A 24,057-nucleotide genomic window follows, 5' to 3' on the forward strand; every position below is an offset into this window, starting at 1 on the left:
AACCTGACCTTCCCATGGCACAACGTGAGGCAGCCGCTGGTACCACGGCCGGGCGTGCAGGAACCCAGCCTGCCCCGATCTGATTGCGATGCACTGCAGATAGTGACCTGCCCAAATTGCTCTCTGCCATAAGTGGGCAAGACTAGAAACATAATCATTGCTGAGTCTAGGAGCAATGCCCCAGGTGGCACGCTTCTGCCCACTACAACCCCCGCGGTCATCACACTGGCCGCTCTGGAGTCGGGCTGGGATCTGTTCCTTGATCCAGCATCCCAGTTCTCGGGATTCGCGCACACACCGGGCTCAGCTCCGCTCCGCCACCGGACACGCCGCTACTGGGGGCTGCCGGCTCCTCAGCCGCCGTCCTCAGCGCCCGCCCCGCGCCTGCGCCAACGCGGCGGCCGGAAGCGGCGGGGCGGCAGGAGCCCGGCAGGAGCGGCGCGGCGGTGCGCAGGTAGCGGCGGGCCGGGCACACCGGCACCGAGGGGCGGGCGGCGGGCCGGGGATGCGGCGGCTGAGACGCTGCTCCGGGCCGGGAGGAAGCCGGGCTCTGCGCCGGTGGAGCCGGGAGCTGCCTTGTTGTAAGGCCGTAGATCCTAGGTTGGCACGCACGGCGAAAAGAAGTTTTGCGCGTTTGAGGAGCTGAAGTTGCATGGCGGCAGTCGCTGTGTGTCAGTGCCTTCGAGGATGCGGGCTGGCACTGCCTGCGAGCAGCTTCGGGGCACGCGGGTGTCCGCGGGACGTCGCCTCCTCTTAGCGGGCGGGAGGAAGCGTTTGGCTAAGCGTGCAGGCAGAGCCGAAGCGGATTATTGCTGAGGCTGCGGTGCTTCGTAATCCTGTCTGGACAGAACGCTTCAGAGGCCGTCGGCAGATCAGAGCATCGCCGAGGCGCGCTGCCATGATCGGTTTAAACAAATGTCTGCCGTAATTTTAGTGGTTTTCTGGTGTGACGGCGTGAGGAGATGGCTCCGCTGGGCACAGTGGGGTCAGCACCCTGCTCCTTCGTCCCGCTCGGTGGAGGTGGTGTGAACAACGTACCCGCAGTGCAGTGTGATGGAAGGGAGACGTAGGGAGAAAGTGGGTTGGAACCCATACCCTCCCTTCTCATGGGAGTTCTGCTGCGTGACAGTGCTGAGGTCGCCTTATGGCTTCGTGTTCCTTTCTTCTGCCCTCTAATAGTACTGTGTCAGAGATAGGCTGGCCTTACGTCTGTCTCCTTTTCAAAGCAGAACGGAAAAATAAAGAGGAATACTGCTTTCAGCAGTTGTCCAGAGGTGGGTTTTGGTACCTGATTCCAGCTCTGAGCTGTGAAAGCTTACACTGCCCTGTAACCCCATCAGTGAGAGTGCAGTGTCAGGAGAGGAGGCTTAAGGTAACATTGTTGCTGAGAAGAGCGGCCTGTGCTCCTCCTTGCCATCCTCCTGTTACCCCCTTTCATTGCCTCTCGGGTGTGAGTGCCTGCGTGGCTGGCCGGCTCCCTGTTGGCAGCGCTCAGCGCTGGATAGAAGCGCGGTGAGCACAGGCTGTGTGTAAGCGGGAGCGGCAGGCCCGCCCAGCTGTGCACTGCACGGATCCCAGTCATTACAGCTGCTTGTGAAAGTGTGCCTGAGGCTGCAGTTCTTTGGACAGGTGAGCTGCCCTCCTGGCTTTGCTTTTCCTTATTCTTCTTTCTTGAAACTGGAAAATCTAGTTCCTTGTTCCCCTCCGGTCCTGCTCAGTATGTTTAGTTAAAGCTGTGCAGCACTGTCTGTCTCCTTATTTCATCATGTGCCAGTATTCTCAGTCCACTTGCACCCCACCTTTTTTTTTTTTTTTTTTTTAAACAATATAGATGCTTTTAGTTTGTTTCCTGAAAAGCTTTACTTTTAGGGCTAGTCTACATGTCAGTGTCAGAGTGTGAAGGGCTAGAAGTGCAGTGCTGCAGAAGTTTAAGAAACCAATAACTACACTAGAATCATTGCTGAAACTGGCGTTCAAAACAGTAAAATAGGGGTACTTGAGAAAGAATAAATAAGTCACATTTAGATAAAGAAAACAGGTGGTAAATCAATTGAAATGGAGTAAACAGGTAATTGCTCTGAATTGCTTTTGATTGGAACTTTATTTTTAGAGCTGTTGGAGACATCAGGAAGATCTCTGGAGTGAGAATATTAGCAGTAATTTATATTGGAGGAATGCAGAGAATATCGCTGGAATTTAAACATGTTGCACTAAAACTAAGGGCAGACTTTCTGCCTGGAAACAAACATCAGCCTCCATGCTAATCGTATTATTTCTAAGTCTGCGGTAGTACAGCAGTTCATAGATTTTTATCCAGATATTTAGTAGAGAATACATACTTTGCCTTGTGAAGTCCAAGAACTTTATGTAAGACTTGGCGACAAAGTTTAATGGTGGAATTGCAGTGGTAAAATGCCTTTTCTTGAGCTTCCAGAACTCCGTGTGGGTAGGTTGTAAAAGACTTTTGCACTGTGGCCTCTGCCCCTCTCCTGAACCTGTTCTGGAGTACATATCACATTGCTTAGATCTCCTTTCCTGCGAGTATTTACTTTTGGGTCCTCTATTAAAATTATTAGGACTGAAACTTAACTGCTGTCCTTGTAGAATTTATCTTTACGACTTCTCATAAAGAAGATAAATTGCCATTGATTATTCTTGGTTAGAACAGTTAGTGTAAGTAGGCTCCTATATCCAGTCCTCTAGGTGGGTCCCACAGTACAGTGCTGAAGTTAAATATTTACTTGCTGCATAGGACTTTGGTCTTGTGCAACCCTTGCGAACATCAGTTGCTGGAGCCAGAAGGGAAGTTCTTTGCCAAAGATAATTACAAGGTAAAAGTTTCCCCCTCCAGACTGGAGCAGTCTGCGCTCCCGGACAGCTAACTGTCACCAGGAGGCTCGGCCTCTAGTGCCTGGAGCTGCTCTGAGCAGCTTCCTCCTTACATAAAAATTAGATAGAAGTTAATTAAAACACCATTTCCAGACAAGTATGAAATAGGAATGTAAAAGTTGTTAGCTTTTTTTGGTTTGTTTTTGCATTGTGGTCTTTAACTGCATAAGCATAAAGCATCCTGTAGTATGCTTGTGTCAAGTGTTGATAGTCTCTGCTGCACGGCATGAGCAGGTAATTAGGGTTGTACTTCCACTCATAGTGATATGACTAGAGCCTGCCTTTGCCACGTCTGGTTGGCTTTCTAATCTTGCTCTTGTTTATACTTAAACTAGCTGGAAGAAATTCTGTGTTCCTGTAAGCCAGCTGTCTGAAGGCCCTGGCTCTGGGACCCTTCCTTCCAGGCAGAAAGCTTGTTGGTTTTAACATACGTTGTAATTTGGAAAACAGCAACAACGAAACCAAGAAAAAAAGTATCCTTATTCTTGTGAGCATTGGCTGTCAAACATGAATTAAGCATGCTTGCTTGAATGTTTTCAGCCTACTCCATGCCTATTTCCATGCTGTGGTGGGCTTTCTTGCAGAGGTCTAAAATCTGATTGATGAACTGCTTTGAAAAGAGAATTCCTCCAGAACTGATGAGATTAGATGTGTTCCTTGGCGATGTGACGTGTCTCAGTCTTGAGTGCTTTGCTGTGGGCAGCCCAGCATGTGACACCAAGTGCTGTATACTAGAGTACCCATTTCTCTAGCTAAGAGGCTTTGTCAGTGGGAGGCATCTCAGACTTTCTTGTTTGCCTGTGGGGAATAGGTGCTCCAGATAATCAGGAGAAAAAAAAAAAAAAACACCATCAAAAAACTAACTACAACCAAAAAGCCCTGCTCACGTATGGTGAAGGAATTATTATTAGGTGAAGGAATTTCTGCATGCTGTAGTGGTAAGATGTTTTGAGTTACTTATAAAATAACTGATTCCTTGCATATGTTTTTGGTAATTCTGGCTTGTTGTCAGAATCCACTTGGAGGAAGATCTTTTCGTGTTATTGGAATGAGTTTGGGTATGTCATGTGTCTGTTTGATTTGCATTTGTTGTTTTTGTTTGGCAGAAGAACGTTCTGTTTTAGCTGTAGCATTTTGCTGCTAAGTCCTGCCTTTCTACTTATTCATTTAGAAACCTCTCCCTAGATGTGATGGACAGGAGTTGCCTCCGGCACAGTCTGTGGCTATTGTGGAACACACACTTATATAGATGTCTGAAGAGCTTGTGGAGTAAAAGGCAGTTCAGGTTTTTAGCATTTCTGTTCTCTTTTACCTCTTTGTGAACTTGCTTTCGTGATGTGGTTCATCTCAGGTGTGTTTATTCCAAATTCTTGGTTTCAGAGGAGCATGGGTGCTTAGCGTAACTGAGATCAGGATTTAGATTGAACTCCAGATGGTGATCAGAGGATTACTTGAAGAGCTGATTATGAGAGTTCTTTGTATAAGTCTCATGCCTAACTGAATAGTTACATCACAAAGATTTCTCTTTAATGAGTCATCAGACAATTTAGTGAAAAAAAACAACCACCACCTTTTAAACTTTTCCATGAAGCTGGTTTTTCCCTTAGCCTATCTGGCTCATATTGAGCTGTACCTCAGCACTCGCAGACTCCTTTAATAGATATTCATTTCCTGACTCTGAAAATGACATCTATGATATCTTTGATGTCTGGGTGGCCTACGTTTGTCCTTGTGTTCATCTACCAGGTGAGTGTACTGCTGTGATGTGAGCTGTGAACAAAGACCGTTGTCTGTGGTTTGTTCCGATGTAGAATCCACTGAATTTGTGTATGCTATTTTTGGAGTTTTCTTAGCAGAGAAGATGGTCAGCCTGTCCGACTTCAGAGCCAAGTTAAGGGGAAAGTAGCAATGCAAACAGCGAGTGGGTGAGAAAACATTCCTTTTACTCCTTTTGTCTGTTACTTCTTGCCAGGAAGCATCTTGTTCTCTTCTTCACATTTGTGAACTGTGGCTACTCTTTTCTTAGCTCAACAGATTTGCCCATCAGCTTGCAGATAAAGGCCAATGCTCCTGGCATCTGCAGCTCTGGATTGCTGTGCTGGCACGACTCGTCAGGCTGCATTGTCACTGTCTTGTTTGGTGCCTGGTACCGTGGCTGCCACAGCTCGGGCCTTTGCTCTGTGACTCTGCTGTGTTAGCTTAGTACTAACAGCGGTGAAGTTCTCTCAGTTATCAGTGCCTGTCTCTGGACTGCTTGAGTGTTTCCTGAAGAGCGTTTTCCCACCGGTGCTGCGTATCCTGCTCTGTTGCTGGCTTCAGATCCACCAGGCGGTTAAATACTGGTGGAGCAGTAGTGGTGTTGGGCTCCCATGCTGGTGGTACCAAGGACCACAGCAGGCAGCAGCCTGATTTTCTTAGCATCATTTGTTTTCTGCCTGTTTGCCTTATAACAAGCTCACTTTCTTTGTGGTATTGCTCAGTGAATTAACGAGAATGTTCAAAAGTTTTTTTTAGTCATGGGGCTACTTGGGAGGATTCTTTTCATCCCTTCCTAAGCAAAGGTTAACATAGCAGCTGGATGACTAAGAGCGCTTTAACCTTCCTGATTCACTTACAAATGTAGTACTTTTTTAATGGGTTATTGTACTTGAGGAATGCAAATGACCTGTAGTTTTGATGTACTTGCCTGTCAGTAAGGGGAGGAAGTAGTGGTGCTGGGTAACTGATTTGTTGTGTTTTTGTGATGAGAGACTCCTCCTGCAGCCTGCTCATCACAAGGCTCTTCAGAGGTGTTGGCTGCAAGCTAGATTATTTTTATGTTCAATCATCCATTGTTTTCTCCTGGAGGCAAGAGCTGCTGGGGAGGAATAATGGCAACTGTTGATGGGAGTGGTCTAATACAGTTATGTTTGGGAGCTCAGTGAGGTGACTGACTAGACAGACAGCTGCAGGGTACTGTACATCTGGCCCCAAAGAGGCTGCTGCTGCTTGTGGCTCTGCAAAGCGTGATGTGTTGTGTTACGTCAGATTCCCTCCTGGCCAACAGATCCTGGGGTCTTCTGCCAGTTTTGTGGGAGGCCTGTATGGTTACAGCACCAAAAAACAGGTTTGGATTAATGTGTTGGATTGCATAGGCTGAGTGCTAGATAGTTCTTAACCCTTAAACCGGTGTGCTCCAGTAAGAGACTGTCATTGTTACCAAGAAAAATGCTAGTAGGAAACCTGCTCAGCCAAAAGGCTAATTTCTCTTTTTGTGTTCAGTGAGCTCAGTGGTTTTGTCAGAGGTGATAGTAGTTTATACTCCTTTTTTTTTTCCCTGTTAAGTCATGCTTTCTCCTAATTGCTTCTTAAGATTTCATTATGGTCTTTTTCAGAAACCTTGCATTTCCAAGGGGTAAGTGATATATCACGCCTGTGAGTTGGGAGAAGACTTTTTTGTTTAATTAAAGGATTAAATCTTCCAAATGCTCTTAGAACCCACTACTGAGAGAGCAGGGCTATTGCCAGAGCTGCTTGGAGGTGCACTAGAGGCTTCCACGAACTTGTTTATGCTTTGCGGGATTAAGTATGCCCCTTTGCCCCCTGGGCCAGATCAAATGATGCTGAGTTTTAATGAAGAACACTTCTAAGTCTGATATCACTTGGCATGAACCTCCATGTTCTTGGTGTGGTTATTCACCAAGCACTGGGACTTTGCAGAGTCATCCAGGAATGAAACTGCACTTTGTGGAGTTGTACTGAGGTTACTGTCTGCGTGGAGGACGCTGGTGCTCATTTCTGGGTAGCTGTGGATGAGTAGCTCCAGGCAGGGCTTTATGCATGTGTTGTGTGCTCTCAAGGTTCCCTGATGGTACAGAAGTGCTGCTTTTAAGTGGCTGGCATTCTTTAGTCTGTCTTGTCTGTCTGACACTCCACTCTCCTTCTCTTAGTAGTTCTTTCCAATTCCAGCAGAAAGGTGAGAAGAACTGAGAGCTGGGAATATATACCAAACCTGTCTGCCTATGAGAGACAACCTCTGCAGAGAGATGTTGGACTTGTCCAGCAGCTGTGGCCAAAGGGGGTAAAAGCTCTTGGGAAGGTTGTGTCTCCAGCATTCTGGTGTAGCAGCGTGTGCTGAGCTGGAGTTGCTGGGAAGTAGCTGTCTTTTCCTAGGCTTCCTGGCTGCTGGGAGCCTTGAGAATGTGACCTGAGTAAACTGGAACAGATGGAGGGTTTCACTGCCTTAGCTAGCGCTGTGACCCTTTCATGGACACTGCAAAAGGGCAGCCTACATAATAGCGATAACAGGAACTGCAGGACACGCTGGGTTGAATTTTTATCTGCCTAAGTAGCTGCTAGTCCGATTCCATTAATGCTTGCATATTTAATAAACTTTTAATGTTGGATTTTAATGAGTTGGCAGTTATCTCTGAACATCCAGCTGCAGCTCTCACGCAGTCTAGGAGGCTCTCGGATGCGGATATCTCTCACTTAGAAGTCATGTGGACTCTCCTTGGGCAGTCAGCACTTGACAGGCTGTAGCATGCTTTGATGTAGGTTGTGCTGATGTGCAGGAGCAGTGAACTTCATAATGTGGTTAGAGCCCCGGAGGGGAGCTTTTCAGGGGAGGAATCTTTTAAAAATCGGAATGTAAGAGAACGTGACCTTGGTTAATCTCAGAGTGAACCATTTATCAAATTGGGATAATTCTTGCTAGCGTTCAAATTATTTTGGTTGCAAAATGGGCCTCTTACGGAATTCGTTTCTAACATGGCGTTTGCTTATTTACAATCTGAATGTTTTGGCTTTGTCTTTTCAGGCTCATTTTCCAAACATACATTAAAGTCCTCGAAACCCTAAATAGGTGAAGTGCTCTTCTTGTGTTGTGCAATTGGAATTGAGTGTCCCTAATGAGGTCAAGGATTCTAATCTATCATTGAGGAAACTTTGGCAAAATGAAGCAGAGAAGTTTGATGGTAGTACTTTGGAGATAAACCCAAGCATAGAGAATAAATGTCACAGAATCAGAGTTGTAGGGGTTGGAAGGGACCTCTAGAGCCCCGAACATGCCTGTAGCCCTCTGCAGGGCTCTACCCAGCACTTCCCTGTCTGTCTGGAGCTGGGGAGCGCAGAACTGGGCGCAGTGCTCCAGCTGTGGCCTCACCAGGGCAGAGCAGTGGGGGAGAATCTCCCTCAGCCCACTGGGCATGCTCTGTGTAATGCATCCCGGGATCCTGTAGGCCTTCTTGGCCACAGGGCACACTGCTGGCTCGGGGTCACCCTGCTGGCCACCAGGACACCCAGGTCCTTCTGTGCGGAGAAGCTATGTAAAATGCAGCAGACAAGGTGAAAAGGGACCTTGGAAAGTATAGTGTAATTCTCAGCTTTGTCACCCGTGTGACTTTAAAGTCACTTATCCATTCCTAACCTTCAGGATAAACTCTCAATATGCTACTGTAAAGCAGATAGTAAATGTATAAACTCTGACCGTTACAGGATTAAAGCAAGGAGTCCTTACTGCCTCCTTTGAGATAAGTCAGCAGAGTTGTTCAGTAACTGGACCTGTCGGGTTGGTTTCAGGTGACCTTTCAGTGAGCCAGGCAAAAAGCAGGAAAAATGTAATGTCTATATAATGTGGTGTCATTTTCTGAGAGAGTGCTATGTTTTAAATTGAGATTCTTTTTATATCTCCAGAATACCCATTTCTGAGAGGAACAGTAAAGAAACAGAAGTGCAAAAACTGATGGACCATTACATCTTCCAAAATGAGCCTATTCACGCGTTTCTGCTGGAAACTAGCATGTCTTGAAGGTGAGTAGGTTTTGTTTGTGACAGATGAGCTGTTTGATGTTTTGGGCCTTGACCATCAGTCATCCCAAAGATAGTGTGCAGCTGCTTCTGTGGGAAGGCACAGCCCATGGAAGCATGCTTGTGAAGCGATGTGTTTTGCCATTGAAGAAATATCTAGGAGGTGGGTATGTTTTCTACCATGTCGATTAACTATTGTTAATTTCAAAACTCTTGAAAAAAATTTAGTGCTTAGTGAAGGGGATGGAGCATGGGTATTTTTTGTAGAGTGAGGGAAGCACAGGTGTTTTACTTGCAGGATAGTAAAGTTAAGTTTGCAAGACAAATTTCAGATTGCTGAATGTATTAAATTAGATAAGGCTTTTTCAACTTCAGTTGCAGTCGTACCTCAAGTGATGTTATCAGTGTTCAGAGCAGTTAAGGAAGAATGCCTGCTGTCAAAGATAGTAAATTAATTTCCCCAAAGTAAAGAACATAGTGCTTCAATGAAATGAAATCAATCTTATTTTCTAGAGTTTGTGGTATCTTTTATGTTATTTTTGTACTCAGCCTCTTAGGGCTGTAGGTGGTGACCGTACAGTGATGTTTTAAAATCCTTTAATAGCAGAAATCAAAATGGGAAAAGTCACAAACAGTTAAGATTTAAAACATGGTCATTCAGACTTCATTATCACTTTAATTGGGACATAAAAGAAGCCTTGTGTCTATACAAGTTCTTCGTGTGTGTTTTATGTGTATATATGTATAAAAAAACAACTTGGTACTGTTTTTCCAACCTAAACTTTCAAACTATACTAATCATTGAACTTGGAGTGCCCAAGTTGCTTTCCACATTATGCATCCCTTTTATGTCAAGAGGCTGTGAATAGTTCTGTATTTGTATAATGATCTTCAGTTATTTTTGGAGGGAAGGATCTTTTAAGCTCATTCTATGAATTCTGCACCAATAACTATCTGTATATTAATATCCGACATTAAAAAATTGTTGCAATGTTTGAGTGATTGCAGAAGTCTGCAGTTACACCTGATGCTGTTTGTGTGTGGGTGAAGGATATTTAGAAGGTAAAATGTCATCTGTGAATCCTATTGCTAGAAAATCTAGACAACTAGGAATCTGAGAAACTTGGAAATATTTATTCTGGTGTAATCTGTACTTTTGTATTTATGTAGATCAACAGAACTACCTCGTCTTTCTTGTGCCCTGTGTTTTCTGCTTTCGCATCTTAGTGGAAAGTGCAGTTTTCATCTCTGGAGAAAGACTGTGCAAGAGTGAGGAAAGAGACTGTGAAAGAAGGATGTTTTTCTTGCTACAAGGCTTCTTTGTTCTCTGAGGTCAGGAAGAGCTGAGCTCCCAGTCGTTTCATACGCTCTCCTGTTACCTGTTCAATGACCGTAGGTCAGTACGCCTAAATGAATGGATTATTCTCTGTATGAGTCATTAGGTAAATACCAGGTAGCACTGGCATTCTGATACTGTCTGCTTTGAGTGCTCCTGTTTCTTGCTTGTGGTTGGCCTGCTAGTTTCTTACCTGCTATCACAGCCCCAGCAGCTTTTCTTAGCACAGGATCTTCTCACGGTGCCGTGGAAGTTAGAGATGTCCATTGGTCCTCGTTGCTGTTCTGGCCTTGTTAGAGTATGTATTTTCAACAGTAGCTGGAAAAAATATTTGGAGATGTTTCCATTAAAACAGTTGGTACTGATTCTTGGCTCTAAGCCTCGTCTTGATCAGAGACAGCATTGTGGTTTGCCAGATGGCCTGCAAGCTGGATCTGCTGTGCGTTCTGATTGCATCCCTCCTGCAGGACAGGACACTGGAGGCAGCGCTCCTCCTCTGGGAGTACCAGGGCATGCTGTGTTCAGACCTGTCACTGAAGCAGGAGGTGTCAGCATTTTGTTCCTGCTTGAATGCCTCAAAAGACAGCTGATTGCTGCAGATAGGGCTTTAGGACTGGAGAGCTGTGAGCTGTGCTTCTGTGGCAGGGGCCTCAGCCAAAGGTGGGTGAGTACTGGTGCTATGTCACTGTCTCCTAGAAGAGGAGTTCTGTAGCTTACATGTGGAGACAGGGCACTGGGAGTATCTGCACTCACTGAGAAGCTTTGTTGGGAGGGAGTAGGGCATGTGTTGCCCTCCAGCCCATGCAGGTACTCTAAGACTTGCTTGCATTTGGATATGGGTTAACCACTCAGTTTTGTTGAGGCTGTGGATTTATGCCCATTTTTTACGTGAGTGAGACAGCAGCGTGCTTCTGTCCTAAGTATAAGACCTTGCATAGACACAGGGGTCTTGATTTGTTTCTGTCCTTTGTCTTTCTGTCCCTAACGTCATCACCTGTGGCCTTATTAGAATTGCTTCTGTATTTTGGACTAAATTCTTTTCTCCCTATGAGAAGACTGTCACCAATTTAATGTAAGTCTTGGCTAAATATGGACAGTTTGAATATGAGGCAAAGTCTCACAAACCGAACGATGCTGTTCAGCCAGAATCCATCACTATACATCTGTACTTTCTCTGGGAGAAGGAATGTTTCCAGTTGTGGATGGATGAGTTCATTTTCAGGGGAGCTCTCGAGCCCAGAGGAGACTAGAGATGTGAAGGAAAGCTGCGTAAACCCTTAGATAGTCCATTGCTGCTACTGATGCTGTCTGCAGGACATTGGTTATCCCCTTGAGCCGAGGGGAGCTATTCTAGCCATCACTAGTGGTTGTTTTTAGAGAACTTCAGGATTTCATGTTATAAACTGAAAGTGCAGTAGACACAACTCATTTATGGTACCAGTAGTGTAACAGCCTGAGACAAACACCAAGTTTCCTAGAGGAGATCCATCAGACTCATCCCCGCATTGAATTTATAGCTGCTGTCAACATTGGGGCAGTGAATTTGTCAGCTTGGTAGGTAGATGTACACAGACTTTTTTGGATGCTTCATTTGCTGTGCTAGGAACCGTTTTGCTTCAGCAGGGTGCTGGGATCTGATAGCATTCACTTAATGGTGAGGCAGGCTGCTCCGTCAGTATCAGCCTGAGACCTGATGCTCTTAGAGCTGATTTACACAGCCACTGTCCCTTAATTAGCTCTCTATGAACAACACTTTAGGGCTTCCTGATCTGGGATCTCACTGTGCCAGTCTGCTGCCTGCTTTAGGTGGGGAATGAGCATCCAGACTGATGGCCACAGTGTGTCTGCCTTCTATTAAGTTCTGCTATGAAGAAAGTCCGTTTTGGTTAGCAGAGCACACTGAGTTGTCATTTCGTTTGGTAGCTTTAGTAGCTGAAGTATTACACAGGATTGTTGCAGTGTTTTTCCCAGCTTCCTGAGTATAACAATTCTATTTTCATGGTATATATTTCTCCTACATTTATATGGTGAGTGGACATATTGAAAAATGTTGGATTGCACTATGGCCATGTGTAATGATTAGGTACGTAAGTGTGGGAGAGGTGCAGCATTCACTTTGTTGTAAATCTGCCAGCTAGTATTATTTGTCTGCATGTTGTCTTATCAAATAAGAAGGTATTGTTTCTCCAGAGCATTTGCACTTGCCATCTTGAAATGGAATTACATTTCTATTAAACTAACGTGTTTACTCAACACTACTGAGTAAAGGAGAAGTTTAGTGTTGTTGATAAGGTACTTGGTTTATTAAACACCTGACTCTGTCTCTGTTCCCTGGTGCATGAATGGTGTTGTATGGCTTGTGTCAAGATAACTGTGTTGGCAGAGGTGCTCAAATCCTGCTCAGTTATGTGTTCCCACACTTTATTTTTCCTTGAAATCTAAACACTGTCTTTGGGTTGATGGATCTTTTTAATCTCAGGTGAAAAGGAACTCTGGTTTTATCTCTTAAATTAAGCAACATTGATAAAAGCAGCCAGGTTATGCCGGAGTCAATGTGATGGTAATAAATTCCTTCCGCTCTTTCTTCAGCCACAGTGAAAATGGAAAAGGCTAAATTTACTGCTGTTCTTCAGGCCTCTTTGTACAACGCAGAAGAAAACGTAGGCATTTTGACCTTCCTCTGACATGTGTAGTCAGTGAAGATGAGGGCAGAGAAAGCCTTTGTCAAAATAAATGAAGTGGATGCTGAGCTTTCTGACATTTACTAATTTACTAGTTACGAATGCACTCCCGTGTGTTGCAATTAAAGTGGAAGCCTGCAAGGCCAAAAGCAGGCAATCTCTGCTGCTGTTTCATACAGCAGCACATTGCTTGGTTTCAAGCTGTTGCTTCTGTTTTTAAAGCTCTCTGTCCCAGAGGTTCTATGGTAGTGGCTGTGAGTGAGATGCATGCTTGCAGATGCAAAGGATGCACAGGCTTGTTGTACTATATGCGAACTAACTGCAAGGAAGGTGGTGAGAGCTGCCAGTTGCAAACCTTTCCCTGGGTTTGTTATGCTGACCTGGTCTTGACTGCAGCAAGGACAGTGAATTTGTTGTCCCAGAGGCTTCTTTGTAGAGGAGGTGACAGCTCAGGGTGCAGGGGGGGTTCCTGCTAGTGGCAGGGGGGCGGGGACCTGCTGGCGGCAGCCCTCAGGGAGCTCAGTGATTATAGAGGTTCCTGTATTTGCCCTATCCTGTACTGGTCTTCAGCCAACTGTTTCCAGCATCAGGATGGCCAAGCGCACATCCAAAATGAGCTGGTGTTGAATTCCTTGCTTGTCAGTGGGGAAGTTTTGTACTCTGAGAACCTGAGCAGCGTAACTCAGTGGTGAACTTAAGTCAGGGTGGATTGTTTCAGGTGCAGACTCTGGGCAATTGAAACCAGCCTGACAGAAGAGTTGCAAAATCTAGCCTGCGTGGCTCAAAGGAAAGGCTTAGTCTGGGGACACTTTTCTTGCAGAAGGTGGCAATACATGTGCCTAACAAGCTGTCTCTTGCAGTTAAGTATTGGCAATTTATGGGAAGTGGCATCTGAAAAATGCAGGTGATTTTCTTTCTCACAGCGTATAAAAGACAGCTTCATTTTGTTGTTCATAACCAGAAATGACAAAGCTGTGCAGTAGACTTAGGATATATGCCATTAAGGTTTTTGTTTTGATTTGCTCTGGAAGGAGCTCATATCCTCAGTGGTACACACAGTGTGGTTTGAAAACTGCTCCTGCTGTAGGTGAGGCAAACCCAATTCTACAGAAACACTTTGTATCCATAGGAAAAATAAAAATGTGGTGACATTGATGTTGGGCGTTGGATGATACAAAGTTAAGGGCTTCTTACAAATCCATCTCTTTCCCTTACTGGGACCTCTCAGGAAGAATGCTGTTACACAAACATTATCTTGCATTGCCATGGACAGAACTTTCTAAATTTTGTTCCTGCTGGAGTATTTCTATGCAAAAAGAAAGTGGATATATGTAGCAGTAAATGCAGTGGCTATAGACACGTCTGGTACAACTGGGCGCTTCTATTAAACCGTGAATTGAAGGGAGCATTAGAATGGTTGCCTGAGGCTCCAGTGTGACTTTTCAGTGCTCTGGATGGTTAATGTGGAATAGTCGTACTGCTAGGATAGAGAACCCAGAATAATTTTCCTTGTCCTAGTTAAGTCAAGAACTATTAGAGCAGTGGAAATAAGGTTTCAACAAGAGGAGGAAAAGGGGTGAGGGAAGCGTCAGCTCTCACTCTTACTAGTTAGAGGGAAAAGTACACAAATGCACCAGAAGTCAGAACTGCAGGAATTGTGAGGAACGGTTACCAGTGAAAACAGAAATTATGCTAATGATGCCAAAGCATGTGAATGGATTAGGAATTATTTTCCCTCTTTCTGGTGCTTAAAAAAAAAAAAAAAAGAAAAAAAAAAGCAAACTGCGTGCGAATGTGCAGTAAGGCAGGGAGGTCAGGTGGATGTGTTTCTCTGACCTGCATGTTTGTCAGGAAAGAGTTCTTTTCAGATCTTAAGCCTGACAGCTGAGTGTTGTGGTTTAATCTGGCAGGTGGTTCAGCACCACACGGTCCTTCCCTCACTCCCCCCTTCCCAGTGGGATGTGGGAGAGAATAAAAAAAAAACACAGAGTAGAACTCATGGGTTGAGATAAAACTACTAAGACAGAGAAAAGAAGATAGTAATTATGATACATATGTGTATGAATATGTATGACAAGTGATGCACAAGCAATGGGTCACCACCCCCCAACTGATGCCCAGCTAGTCCCTGAGCAGTGGAAGAGAGAGAAATGATCTCTCATCCTCTTCAAAACTCCGTCTGCTTGATGTCATATGGTATGGAATATCCCTTGGGCCAGTTTAAGTCAGCTGTCTTAATTCTGTTTGTTTCCTCCCAGTTCCTTGAGCCCTCTGCTATGAACGTCCTGGGCTCTGTACAACACTGCTTAGCAGCAGCTATAAACATTGGTGTGGTAGCAAAGTTGTTTTTCTCCTAGAACCAAACCATACCATCATACCAGGCATTCTGAAGGAAACAGTCCTGTCCCAGCTGAAACTGAGCCACTGAGCCACTCAGGGTCATTCCTCTCCCATCCAGTACCAACATAGCACATAGCTTCCACAGGGGACCGACGGTGGTGGTGTTTCCTCAGTGCTGGGAGTAGAAAAGGGGCAGCAGCTGAGAAACTCCAGTAAATAACCTCAACTGCCTAGTGATACTGAAACGTTTGGAGAAGTGATAGCAAGTACTTTTCGATGTAACTTTCTCACCTCATTTTCCTGAGGCATGTTTTTGCCCTGTACTTTTTCTGTAACGCCTCCAAAAGGTGCATGCAGGAAGGAAGAAGTTTGATCAACTTGTTATTTACACAGAAGAGGATAGAAGAGAAACCCAGAGGGGTGGCAGAAGTGAGCATAAAATGTTCTTCTTATGTTCTCTTCTAATGATCTGAAGGAAATTGTCCTTCGTGTCATCTGAGGTGATTTTCACAAAAGCCAACCTAGAAAAGTCATACCTGTATTAGATACTTAGTGTCTGCAGTCAAAGTCTTATTTTGTGCCTTCATCTTGATTACCTTTGTTACCTTGGGCACTTGACAGGAGGAGGAAAGCTATATTGTTCTGATTGCTTCATGTTTCCAAGATTTTTTTTTTTTTTTTTTTTTGAGAGGAAAGATTTCTTGAGCTTTGTTTGACCTCTGAAGTAGAATTTGGTCTTTCTGGGAATTGTGATTGCCTGGAGCAAGAGTATGTGTACTGAAACAGCAGTAGCAAAGACCTTGATCTCAAAGGCCACCTGCAACTGCACTCCTTCTGTTCAGCCTTAAAGTTCACCAGGTTACAAACTCGGCTTGTCATCTTCCTATACAATGGACGGCAGTTCTGCAAAAGATGAACAGGATGGTTTCTCCAGGATTACTTCATGCTTATAACCCAGCCAGAAGTCTCCTCCTGTGGAAACCTTAGTGTAGTCTTCAGAAGATATGAGTTGTCTTTTGGCCTTCTTTCCAGATTCTCCCTTTACTACTTAGTCTTTTGGGGGCAGTTGGTAAATCCATGTCAACATGTAGCTTTTGACCTTCAGGTTTGCAACCCAGCTAACACAGATACTTGGTAGGAGTTGAATATTTTATAACAGAACTTCAACTGTTTTTTCCACAAATTGTATAAGCTGATCGATATATAGCAAAGAATTTCATTTGAAAAGCTAAACAAACTCCTGAACATTATTGATTGAAGAAAATGGGAAAAGTATGTGATAGTCTTTACTGATGTGGCTGAGCTTTACACTTGTTAATGTTCTGTGTATGTATTTTCTGTTCATGGTGTGTATTTATTTTATTTACTGAGCTCAGTCAGAAATAACTTCATAGCATGAAAGGATTGTGTTTGTGGAGTGAACTCTGTTGGTGAAAGAGAAATCCTAACCAGAATCACTGTCCCTGCATAGGTCTGCAGATCTTTTGGTGATATTCCCTTTCCTGATACTGTCTTAGCTTTGAATGTGAGACATAAAGGGCAGAGTGCCTTCTCAGTCATTTTGCTTTTAAGTAGTTTTGGTAGTTGAGTAGAGCTGTTCTAAAACGTTTTTTTCTTTTTCTACTTATTTTCTTCAGCTTAAACACAAACACAAGAATCCCACGGGTGTTTCAAGACTATGGTCTTTCAAGACTATCTATCTAGGATCAGCAATTTCAGTGTATGCAAGGCGCAGTCAGTTTTTGTGTTTTATTCTGTCTGCTGTTTGGCACAAGAGAGACTCCCTGGCCCCCAGCTGCTGCCAACAATTACAGACAGTTACCAGTCCTCAGCAGGAATAAGTGTTTTCAGCCAATATTTACAGCCTGTTCTGTGCTGGAAGAATGGAGCTACTGCTGCTATTGTAAGTTGGAGATGTAGGGAGGCTTCCTTTTGGCTCTGCAGTAAAAAATAAGATGTAAAATACTGCTCTGGTTGTGTTTGTTAGCTTTATTCAGTACCCAAGAAGCACTGCAGAAGATGTTGCATAGCTGCAGGCTTCCCCAGCTCCAACTAATTAGTGTATCTGTGCTTTCTTCTGAGACTGAGTCCTGACCTGTGAATAACAGTGGTCACCTTGAGCTTGGTCTGGAAGGATCCTCCATACAGTTGTACATCACAAAGCACGACTGATGCCAAGGCTCCTGGAGGCGTTTTGTGAATTGGTTGGTGAGGTGCTTCCTTGGGATATGTCCCTTCTGCAGCATCTGTCTGAAGGCAGGATCGTTAACCAATGTTTGATGAGATACAGGAAAACTCTTTAATTTGCTGAGTGCCATTTATCGTAATTTAAGTGTTTCTCATAAGAAAATGGCACAATTGTCCCACAAGAGGTTGCATTTACAGTATAATCATATCGTAGTGTGTCAATGTAAAGGTTTATTGTTTCCTGTCACTTGAACGGCATGGCACACCAGTGTTTTGGTTGTCGTCCATATCTTTTTAGCATCAGATCTGGCCTCTTTGTCCTGATGCCTACAGAGGTTGTTGTCCTATTGGAAGAATAGTCATCAGCTGTTGGGAAGCTGAAAGTTCAAGGCAGCCAGCAATGAAAATTGAGGTCCCGTGGTCTCAGTGGTAGTGTGTTCCTACCTAAGGTGTACATGGAAGACCTAGATGCTGTCTTGGCTTTGCAAGTTTACTGCCAGCAGCTAATTGCAGTGAAAAAGAGGCTTCTGATGTGGGTGTGCTCGCAGCACTTAATTTTCTCTCTGAAGGTTAACTGTGGTTTTGCTGTGGGTTTCTGTTCCTTCATTTTTTTTCACTACCGCAGGAGAGAAAAAATCTGGGCCTGCTTCTGAAGTGCATGGTCACTTTCTAAAATATACTCCTAATCTTGAGAAGAGTGCAAAATAAGAGAGTATTAGTGTATGTGCTTTGAAATCCATTCCTACTTTGAAAAGGGCAAATGTATGTACTCTTTACTTGTTGTATGGAGGATTTCCAAAGGCTGGACAGCTTTCAATAGACTTGGTAGCATTGGTAGTTTATTACTTTCTAGCTTGCCAACAGCAAAAAGAGTTAGTTGAGGTGAGAAAGATATAAACAAGGAAGGGAAATGGACTCTTCTCTGACAACAGAGGGGAGAGAAGCAGATAGTGATGATTAGGTTACGGTCTAGGAGAGGTGAAAGCGAGAAAAGGAAGAAAAGTAGAGGTAGGGATCTCCATAGTGGTCAGGGAATGCATTCATTTCTTTTCAGGATAAGCAATTTTAGTCGTAAGAAATGCTAATCCACAACTTTTCTCCCCTCATAAATTTATTTAACCAATCTAAGCCTATTCATTAGGATGGGAATAACTCAAGGAAATAACGGGAAAGGGCTGATCCTTACTGGCCTCAATGTTTGCACTTTGCTGTGAGTTTAGCAGTCTCATTACAGCAAGGTGGTGTAATTAGGTAGGAGCTCCTTACTCCTCAAGCCAGATAACACAATGCTGCAGCATGTTACCTACTGACACTGTAAGCTGTGTTGAGTGACTTGGTTTCTGTAAAGAGCAGTCAGATACCTTTGAAGTCTTGGATCTTTTTGCAGACTGTTCTGTGGCCTGAAGCCTTACAACGGTTGTTTCTTGAGCACACCAGAAGGGAAGATAACTTGTAGAAGAGATGGTTGTCTCTAAGCCTAATCAGAGGCTTTTACAGGGACCAAGGGATGTCATAAGTGCCTAATCTTTCCTGCAAAAGCACAATCTACTTTTTTGATTTACCTTTTTTAGCTCAAAATGGTGCTGCATGGATGCTAAAAGCCCACGCTCCTGAAACAGATTGAGCAGAATAAGAGCTTCAGTGATGACTGCTTCAGGAGAGGAGAGGGAGAAGGTAACAACGTACAGCTAGCACGTATTAGGGACATCACTTAATGTATCTGAAGACCTCAGACACTATCAGTGCAAACGTGGCAGAGGAACCCAGAGAGAACTAGTTCCCTTAATGAGCCAGGCTGGATGTTAAAGTTGCACTGGGTGTAGATGTGGGACCTGCAGAAGTGAGGGCACTTCCAGCGAACCAAGCCATGAAGAGTGTTCTCAGTGATGCTCAGGAAGTGTGAGGCAGGTCCAAGCTTCCACTGGCCTGCCTGCAGCTGTTCTCCTGCACTATTGGCACATCCCTCAGAGCAGCTCTCCTTACATTTTCACAGTGCAGCTGCCTGTGCAGTAATGGCTGGTACAGAGGTCTGCTACCACCAAAATAGGTGAAGTCTTCCAATATCAACATCGATTTGAATGGTGTTATTCTAGCTATTACAGTAATGAGTGTTGTACAGAAGCTGCTTGTTCTTTTCCCACACTACCTAAATTGCCAGCATACCTTGCAGCCCTATTTGGCTGGCTCAGCATCCCCACACCTCCCCAGGTCACTGCTATCTGCACATTGGCCTATTCCCATCTGGCAGCCAGCTCACAGAGCTTCTGAGGTGCCACTGCTGCTGGTGTGCTAGGAACACATCTTGTAAACGAAATGCAAAGTGTGTACAGCCATTTGTAGGCAAGTGGCTTCCAGCAGGTGTGACCCCACAAAGCATGCAGGCCACCGATGTACCAGTGGATGCATCGTGGGAGAGGTGCATCAGTTCTCTGTGTGCGGAGGTACAAGGCTGCTTTGGTGGCACCTCCTGGCTTTGTCTTCACCCAGAGGATGTACGGAGTGAGTAAAGCACTGTGAACTCTGCTCATACATCAGGGGCTAAACTAGACCGTGTTTATTAATACTGATAATTCAGATTGTGCCAGAACACCTTGAAAATGTGACAGTGGGTGGAGAAGCAGGCAGTAAACACTGTTAAATGACAATTCTGTTCACTATTGGTTGGTAATTGAGAGAGGCAGCAGCTGCTGGTGTGCTGCTTCAGCCAGGATGAATTAGAATAACATACATTCAACATTTTCCTTGTGCTTTCTGTGCTCTTTGCCATGCAAATGTGGTGTTTAACCTTTGAAAACTTGCTGATAAGCTGCTATCAGCTGACAGTTAAAACAACAAACCCTCCCGCCTTGCTGAGCTGGGATAGGAAATTCCCAGGGCTTCAAGGCCTGGGTGGTTAAAGACCAGCAATAATCCGGGACCAGCAGCCAGGCTGGGACAAAGGTTACTCTCTGAAGAAGTTGGCTGCAGCTGCTGGCTTTGTGCTGTTCCTGCATCCTCCCTGTAAGTATTTATTCTGCACAAAATATTCTATTTTGAACTAGATGTGATCATGAGAGTGCAAAGCCATACTACGGTGCTGAGCAGCATCTCTAACAGATCTTAAACCGGATGCAGGAAGTGCAATCCGAGCTCTGCTGAACACAATGCGACAGTCACAGCTCCGCTTTCACCACTTGTAGGAGAATTTCAAAGCAAATAATGTTCTATTTGTTCAGTTCTTTAAATAAAATACATCTGCGGGGGATTGTGTTTGAATCCAGATACTCAGGATTCTGCTGGTATTTTGTTGGGATGAGAAATAATAGGTTGAAAGAAATCCTTAGCTTATATGAAAGGGGAAAAACTTAATCACCGGGTACGTTTTGTAGTCATTTCCAGTTTGTATGATTCTCTGTGTTGCATATGATTGGCTTTGTATTTGTTTTATTCACGTTAATTTTTTTTTTTACCACGAGTATTGGCTTATAGGCACATAAAATCTTCCGGGTTGAATCTGGAAGGCGATGTGTTAAAAGCAGAGTACTGTAAAGGCTGTAGTAAATCCACATGCAGGAGGAGCAGCACTCACCTGGTGGCTGAAGTCCTCAGGCCCCCAAAGCCTTTTTCCTCCAGAGTGCTGACAATTCCTACTTCTGCTGGCAGTTACAAACTGATGTTTTAAGTCTTAGATGGATATATTTTTCATGTCAAATTCAACAATATATTCTGGTGGCATTCTGCCAGCTTCAGGCATTGTCAGGCTCATGTCTTTTAAGAATATCTCTCCATTATAATGTGCTGTCTAATGTAATCAAATGCAATCTTTTCCTATTTTATGTGGTTTTGATTCTCAGTTATGTATTATTGTTTCATCTGTAGTACTTATCTACTTGCAGTCTGTTTTTCCTTAAGCAGGAAAGCTCATCTTTCTGTGCATGTGTGTACATATATGTATGTGTGCACATAAATACACACGTACCATTCCTTTCCTTAAAACTGTGGTTAAAATCTGTGACTACTGACTTCTGGGGCCATTGATTTAATAGAACCTCTAAGTGAGTTTCTTACAGATTATGGCAAACATCTCCATTTTCATGTATTAATAGGTCTGCAGGTAGAGGCAATCTGTTTTGAGACTATCTACTTCAGTCTTTGCCTTGTTTGGTAAATTCGAGGTCTTGATTATTTCTAATTTTATGAAGAGCTGGGCCAAGTCTTGCAGTCCTTTAGAGTTTTGTGGGGTGGGAAGAATATGCAGTAGGCTGAGGACTGGAAGTCCGAGTTTCTTTGCTGGCATGTTTGTGATGGCAGGAGGGATAACGGTACAATGAATGGTGTGTGTGGTGGAGGACTGTAACAGCTTGTGCTTTTCCTAAAATTTCCTTAAAAACAGGGAAACAACTTGGAGTGCAGGTATAAAATTACGCGAGAAAAATCATTAATAGATTGTCTTAAAGTGTGTTATTTTAAAATCCAATCCAGAATGAGATGTATGCACTTAACATGGAAAGCTGCAAACTCTATTATGGAAGCTGCTTTCTTAATTCAGATAAAAAATTGTAACACAAAAGAATTATAGAGTGTATGCCAGTGCAAAGGAAGGATGTGCTAGATGTGATGAGGTCTTTCTACTTCCAGCTTCTGTCCTTTTTGAAAGTGCATACTTTATTTTGACAGTTTTCTGCTACATTTAAATGTATTGTGTATCATCAAGATGTGCTAATAGGATGTTTTGGATAGATATTAGGAGCATTTAATTAAACAGATTTTTGTTCAATTGGATTCTGAGTTTCCTTACTGTTTTTCTTTCTAGAGAGAAGAATTCAGTGCTGGACTGTCTGGAGCTTTCCCTGTGGTGCGGCTTCAGAGAGCAGCTTGGTTTACCTGACTTGAAGAGTCACATGTGCAGCAAGCCAAGGGGACATGGGCTTTCAGTGCATCTGGAAGAATGATCAGGTAGCAGCAACTGTCTGTGCTTTAACTGTAGCAATGAGTCAGAAACTTGAGGAGGCAAGAAACAAGAAAGCACTCACTCCTGCAGCTACCCATAAATTTTAGATGTGCTTTGCTTTTTAAAGGTGGAGATGAGGTAAGCTTACCATCTTGTGTGACTGTGTGTCCACAGCCATGTCACTGCTAACCTCGCTCTCCTCCAGTAGCTTAGTTGCATGGGTTCCAGTTCAGATGCAGTTTGTAGTGAACAGGAAGGGACAAGTAGACACACCAGTGAAATTCCATAAAATGTAGAGACTAATGATTCACTTTGAAATTGGGAAGCATGCTATAGGCTAAGTAATGCTAGAACAAGATGTTTTTAGCCATTTGTTTGTTTTCAAGCAACTGTTCATCGTTTCTAAAATTATGTCAGATGTTTGATAATAGTATCAAACTTGACTGCTGGAGGTAACTGCTGTGCCACGGGCACTCAGATTTGCTGGCTCTCACTGCTGATTTTGTGTCTGGTGTCTGTTGCCATAGGTAGTGCAGACACGTTCTGTCTGATGCTGCCCTTTGGCAAATACCAGCTGTGATCAGGGACTTTCTTTACTGTTGTGTTTTGTTTGTATTAAAATAAGGTATCTAACATTTCAAATTGGGTGCAGAGCTGTATGTGAGAACTGTGAGAAGGAACAGATTGTAAAATAATACCATAATCTTTTGGGAATTAAGCTTAGTGGAATATTGTCCAAAAAAAAAAATCTTGCTTTCTTTACAGATACTAGCTGAGTAATCATTCTTGTCCTTAACTGTAAAATCATCATAGTTTTCTTCAGTCAGTGAATGGATATATGCATAAGGCAAGAAACCTTTTCAATCTCAAGGAGACTTATAAAACAAGACCATTTTCAATTTTGTTTACATTTGTATGATCTTTCTCTTAAATAGGCCATTCATACATTAAAAAAAAAAACAACCTAGAGATATGAGAGCTTTAGGAGGTAACTGAGCCACCCATGTAAAGGATTGCAGGAACAGATGCATTTTGGGATTCACATTTTTAATATAAAAACTCAATTTTTATTTGTTCTGTGAGGGATAATGGGTGCTGTAGAGGCAAAGCATTCACTTATTCAGTCTCTATCATGCTGTGGATTATAATTAAGGTGAAGTATTTTACTGAACAAAGACATTCTCCCTTGATTTAAAATTTATTTCATCTCAATGAGAGCAGTTAGTTGCTCCCCTTGCTTCCTCAACAACTCATCACTTTCTTCATCAGCACTGCTTCTTTTTATTGATCTTATTTTATTCAGTTAATAGAAAAGGTACTCAGTATTGGTGTGTTATATGCACAGTAGTGGTGTCATAGCAGAATAGAAGTGCCTTAAGGGCAAAAAGTACCTCTTTATGGAGGAATGTGAAGTCTAGTAGATCACATGCAATGGGGGAGCAAGTGAACCAGACGTGCTCTAATCATGTAGTTTATTTTTGGTATTTTTTTTTTCCTGACAGTATGTTACATTCTTTTTGAAAAAGATACAAGCACTTTCTGCAAACCTTGCCTCACTACTAAGTGGGATGTTGGGGTCTGAGCAGGCTTGCATCCCTCAGCTTGAAGGGGACATGTAGTCACCTTTTTTGCTCTGCTTGTGAAATACTACAGGTTTTATATACTGCCATGGCAGAATTGTCCTGGAACGTCCCAGGGTTTATGCTTCGACTGCCGTGTTTTTGAGCATGACTGTCATTCTGTCTCTTGTAGGCATCACTTCTGTTTACAAACATGGTACTTATTTCCTCTGGATAGGTAAAATCCAGTCCAACACAAAGCTGATGGTTTGATGTAGTTCAATATTGGGACACTGGCTAACTTTTATGTGTCTCTTTGAGGGATGTGTTATTTTTGGCTGTCCCTTA

At 43.6% G+C, this 24,057-nt stretch overlaps 1 protein-coding gene across 8 annotated transcripts in view; it reads left to right on the forward strand.

Moving 5' to 3' along the window:
- Positions 378 to 24,057, forward strand: part of MAP3K13 (mitogen-activated protein kinase kinase kinase 13) — a 63,941-nt gene continuing 40,261 nt past the window's right edge. For 2 of the 8 annotated variants that reach the window (XM_021397268.1, XM_021397260.1), the window contains exons 1-3: positions 378 to 454; positions 8,563 to 8,679; positions 22,013 to 22,155. The gene's annotated coding sequence lies outside the window, so the exon portion shown is untranslated. Of the gene's footprint in view, positions 455 to 581; positions 601 to 627; positions 1,630 to 4,219; positions 4,636 to 8,466; positions 8,487 to 8,562; positions 8,680 to 9,846; positions 10,073 to 20,199; positions 20,221 to 22,012; positions 22,156 to 24,057 lie in introns of those variants that run through there. The other 6 variants (XM_021397265.1, XM_021397262.1, XM_021397261.1 and 3 more) reach the window with 6 other exon arrangements.

The sequence above is a fragment of the Numida meleagris genome, chromosome 4 (assembly GCF_002078875.1).
Source record: "Numida meleagris isolate 19003 breed g44 Domestic line chromosome 4, NumMel1.0, whole genome shotgun sequence".
Lineage (NCBI taxonomy): Eukaryota > Metazoa > Chordata > Aves > Galliformes > Numididae > Numida > Numida meleagris.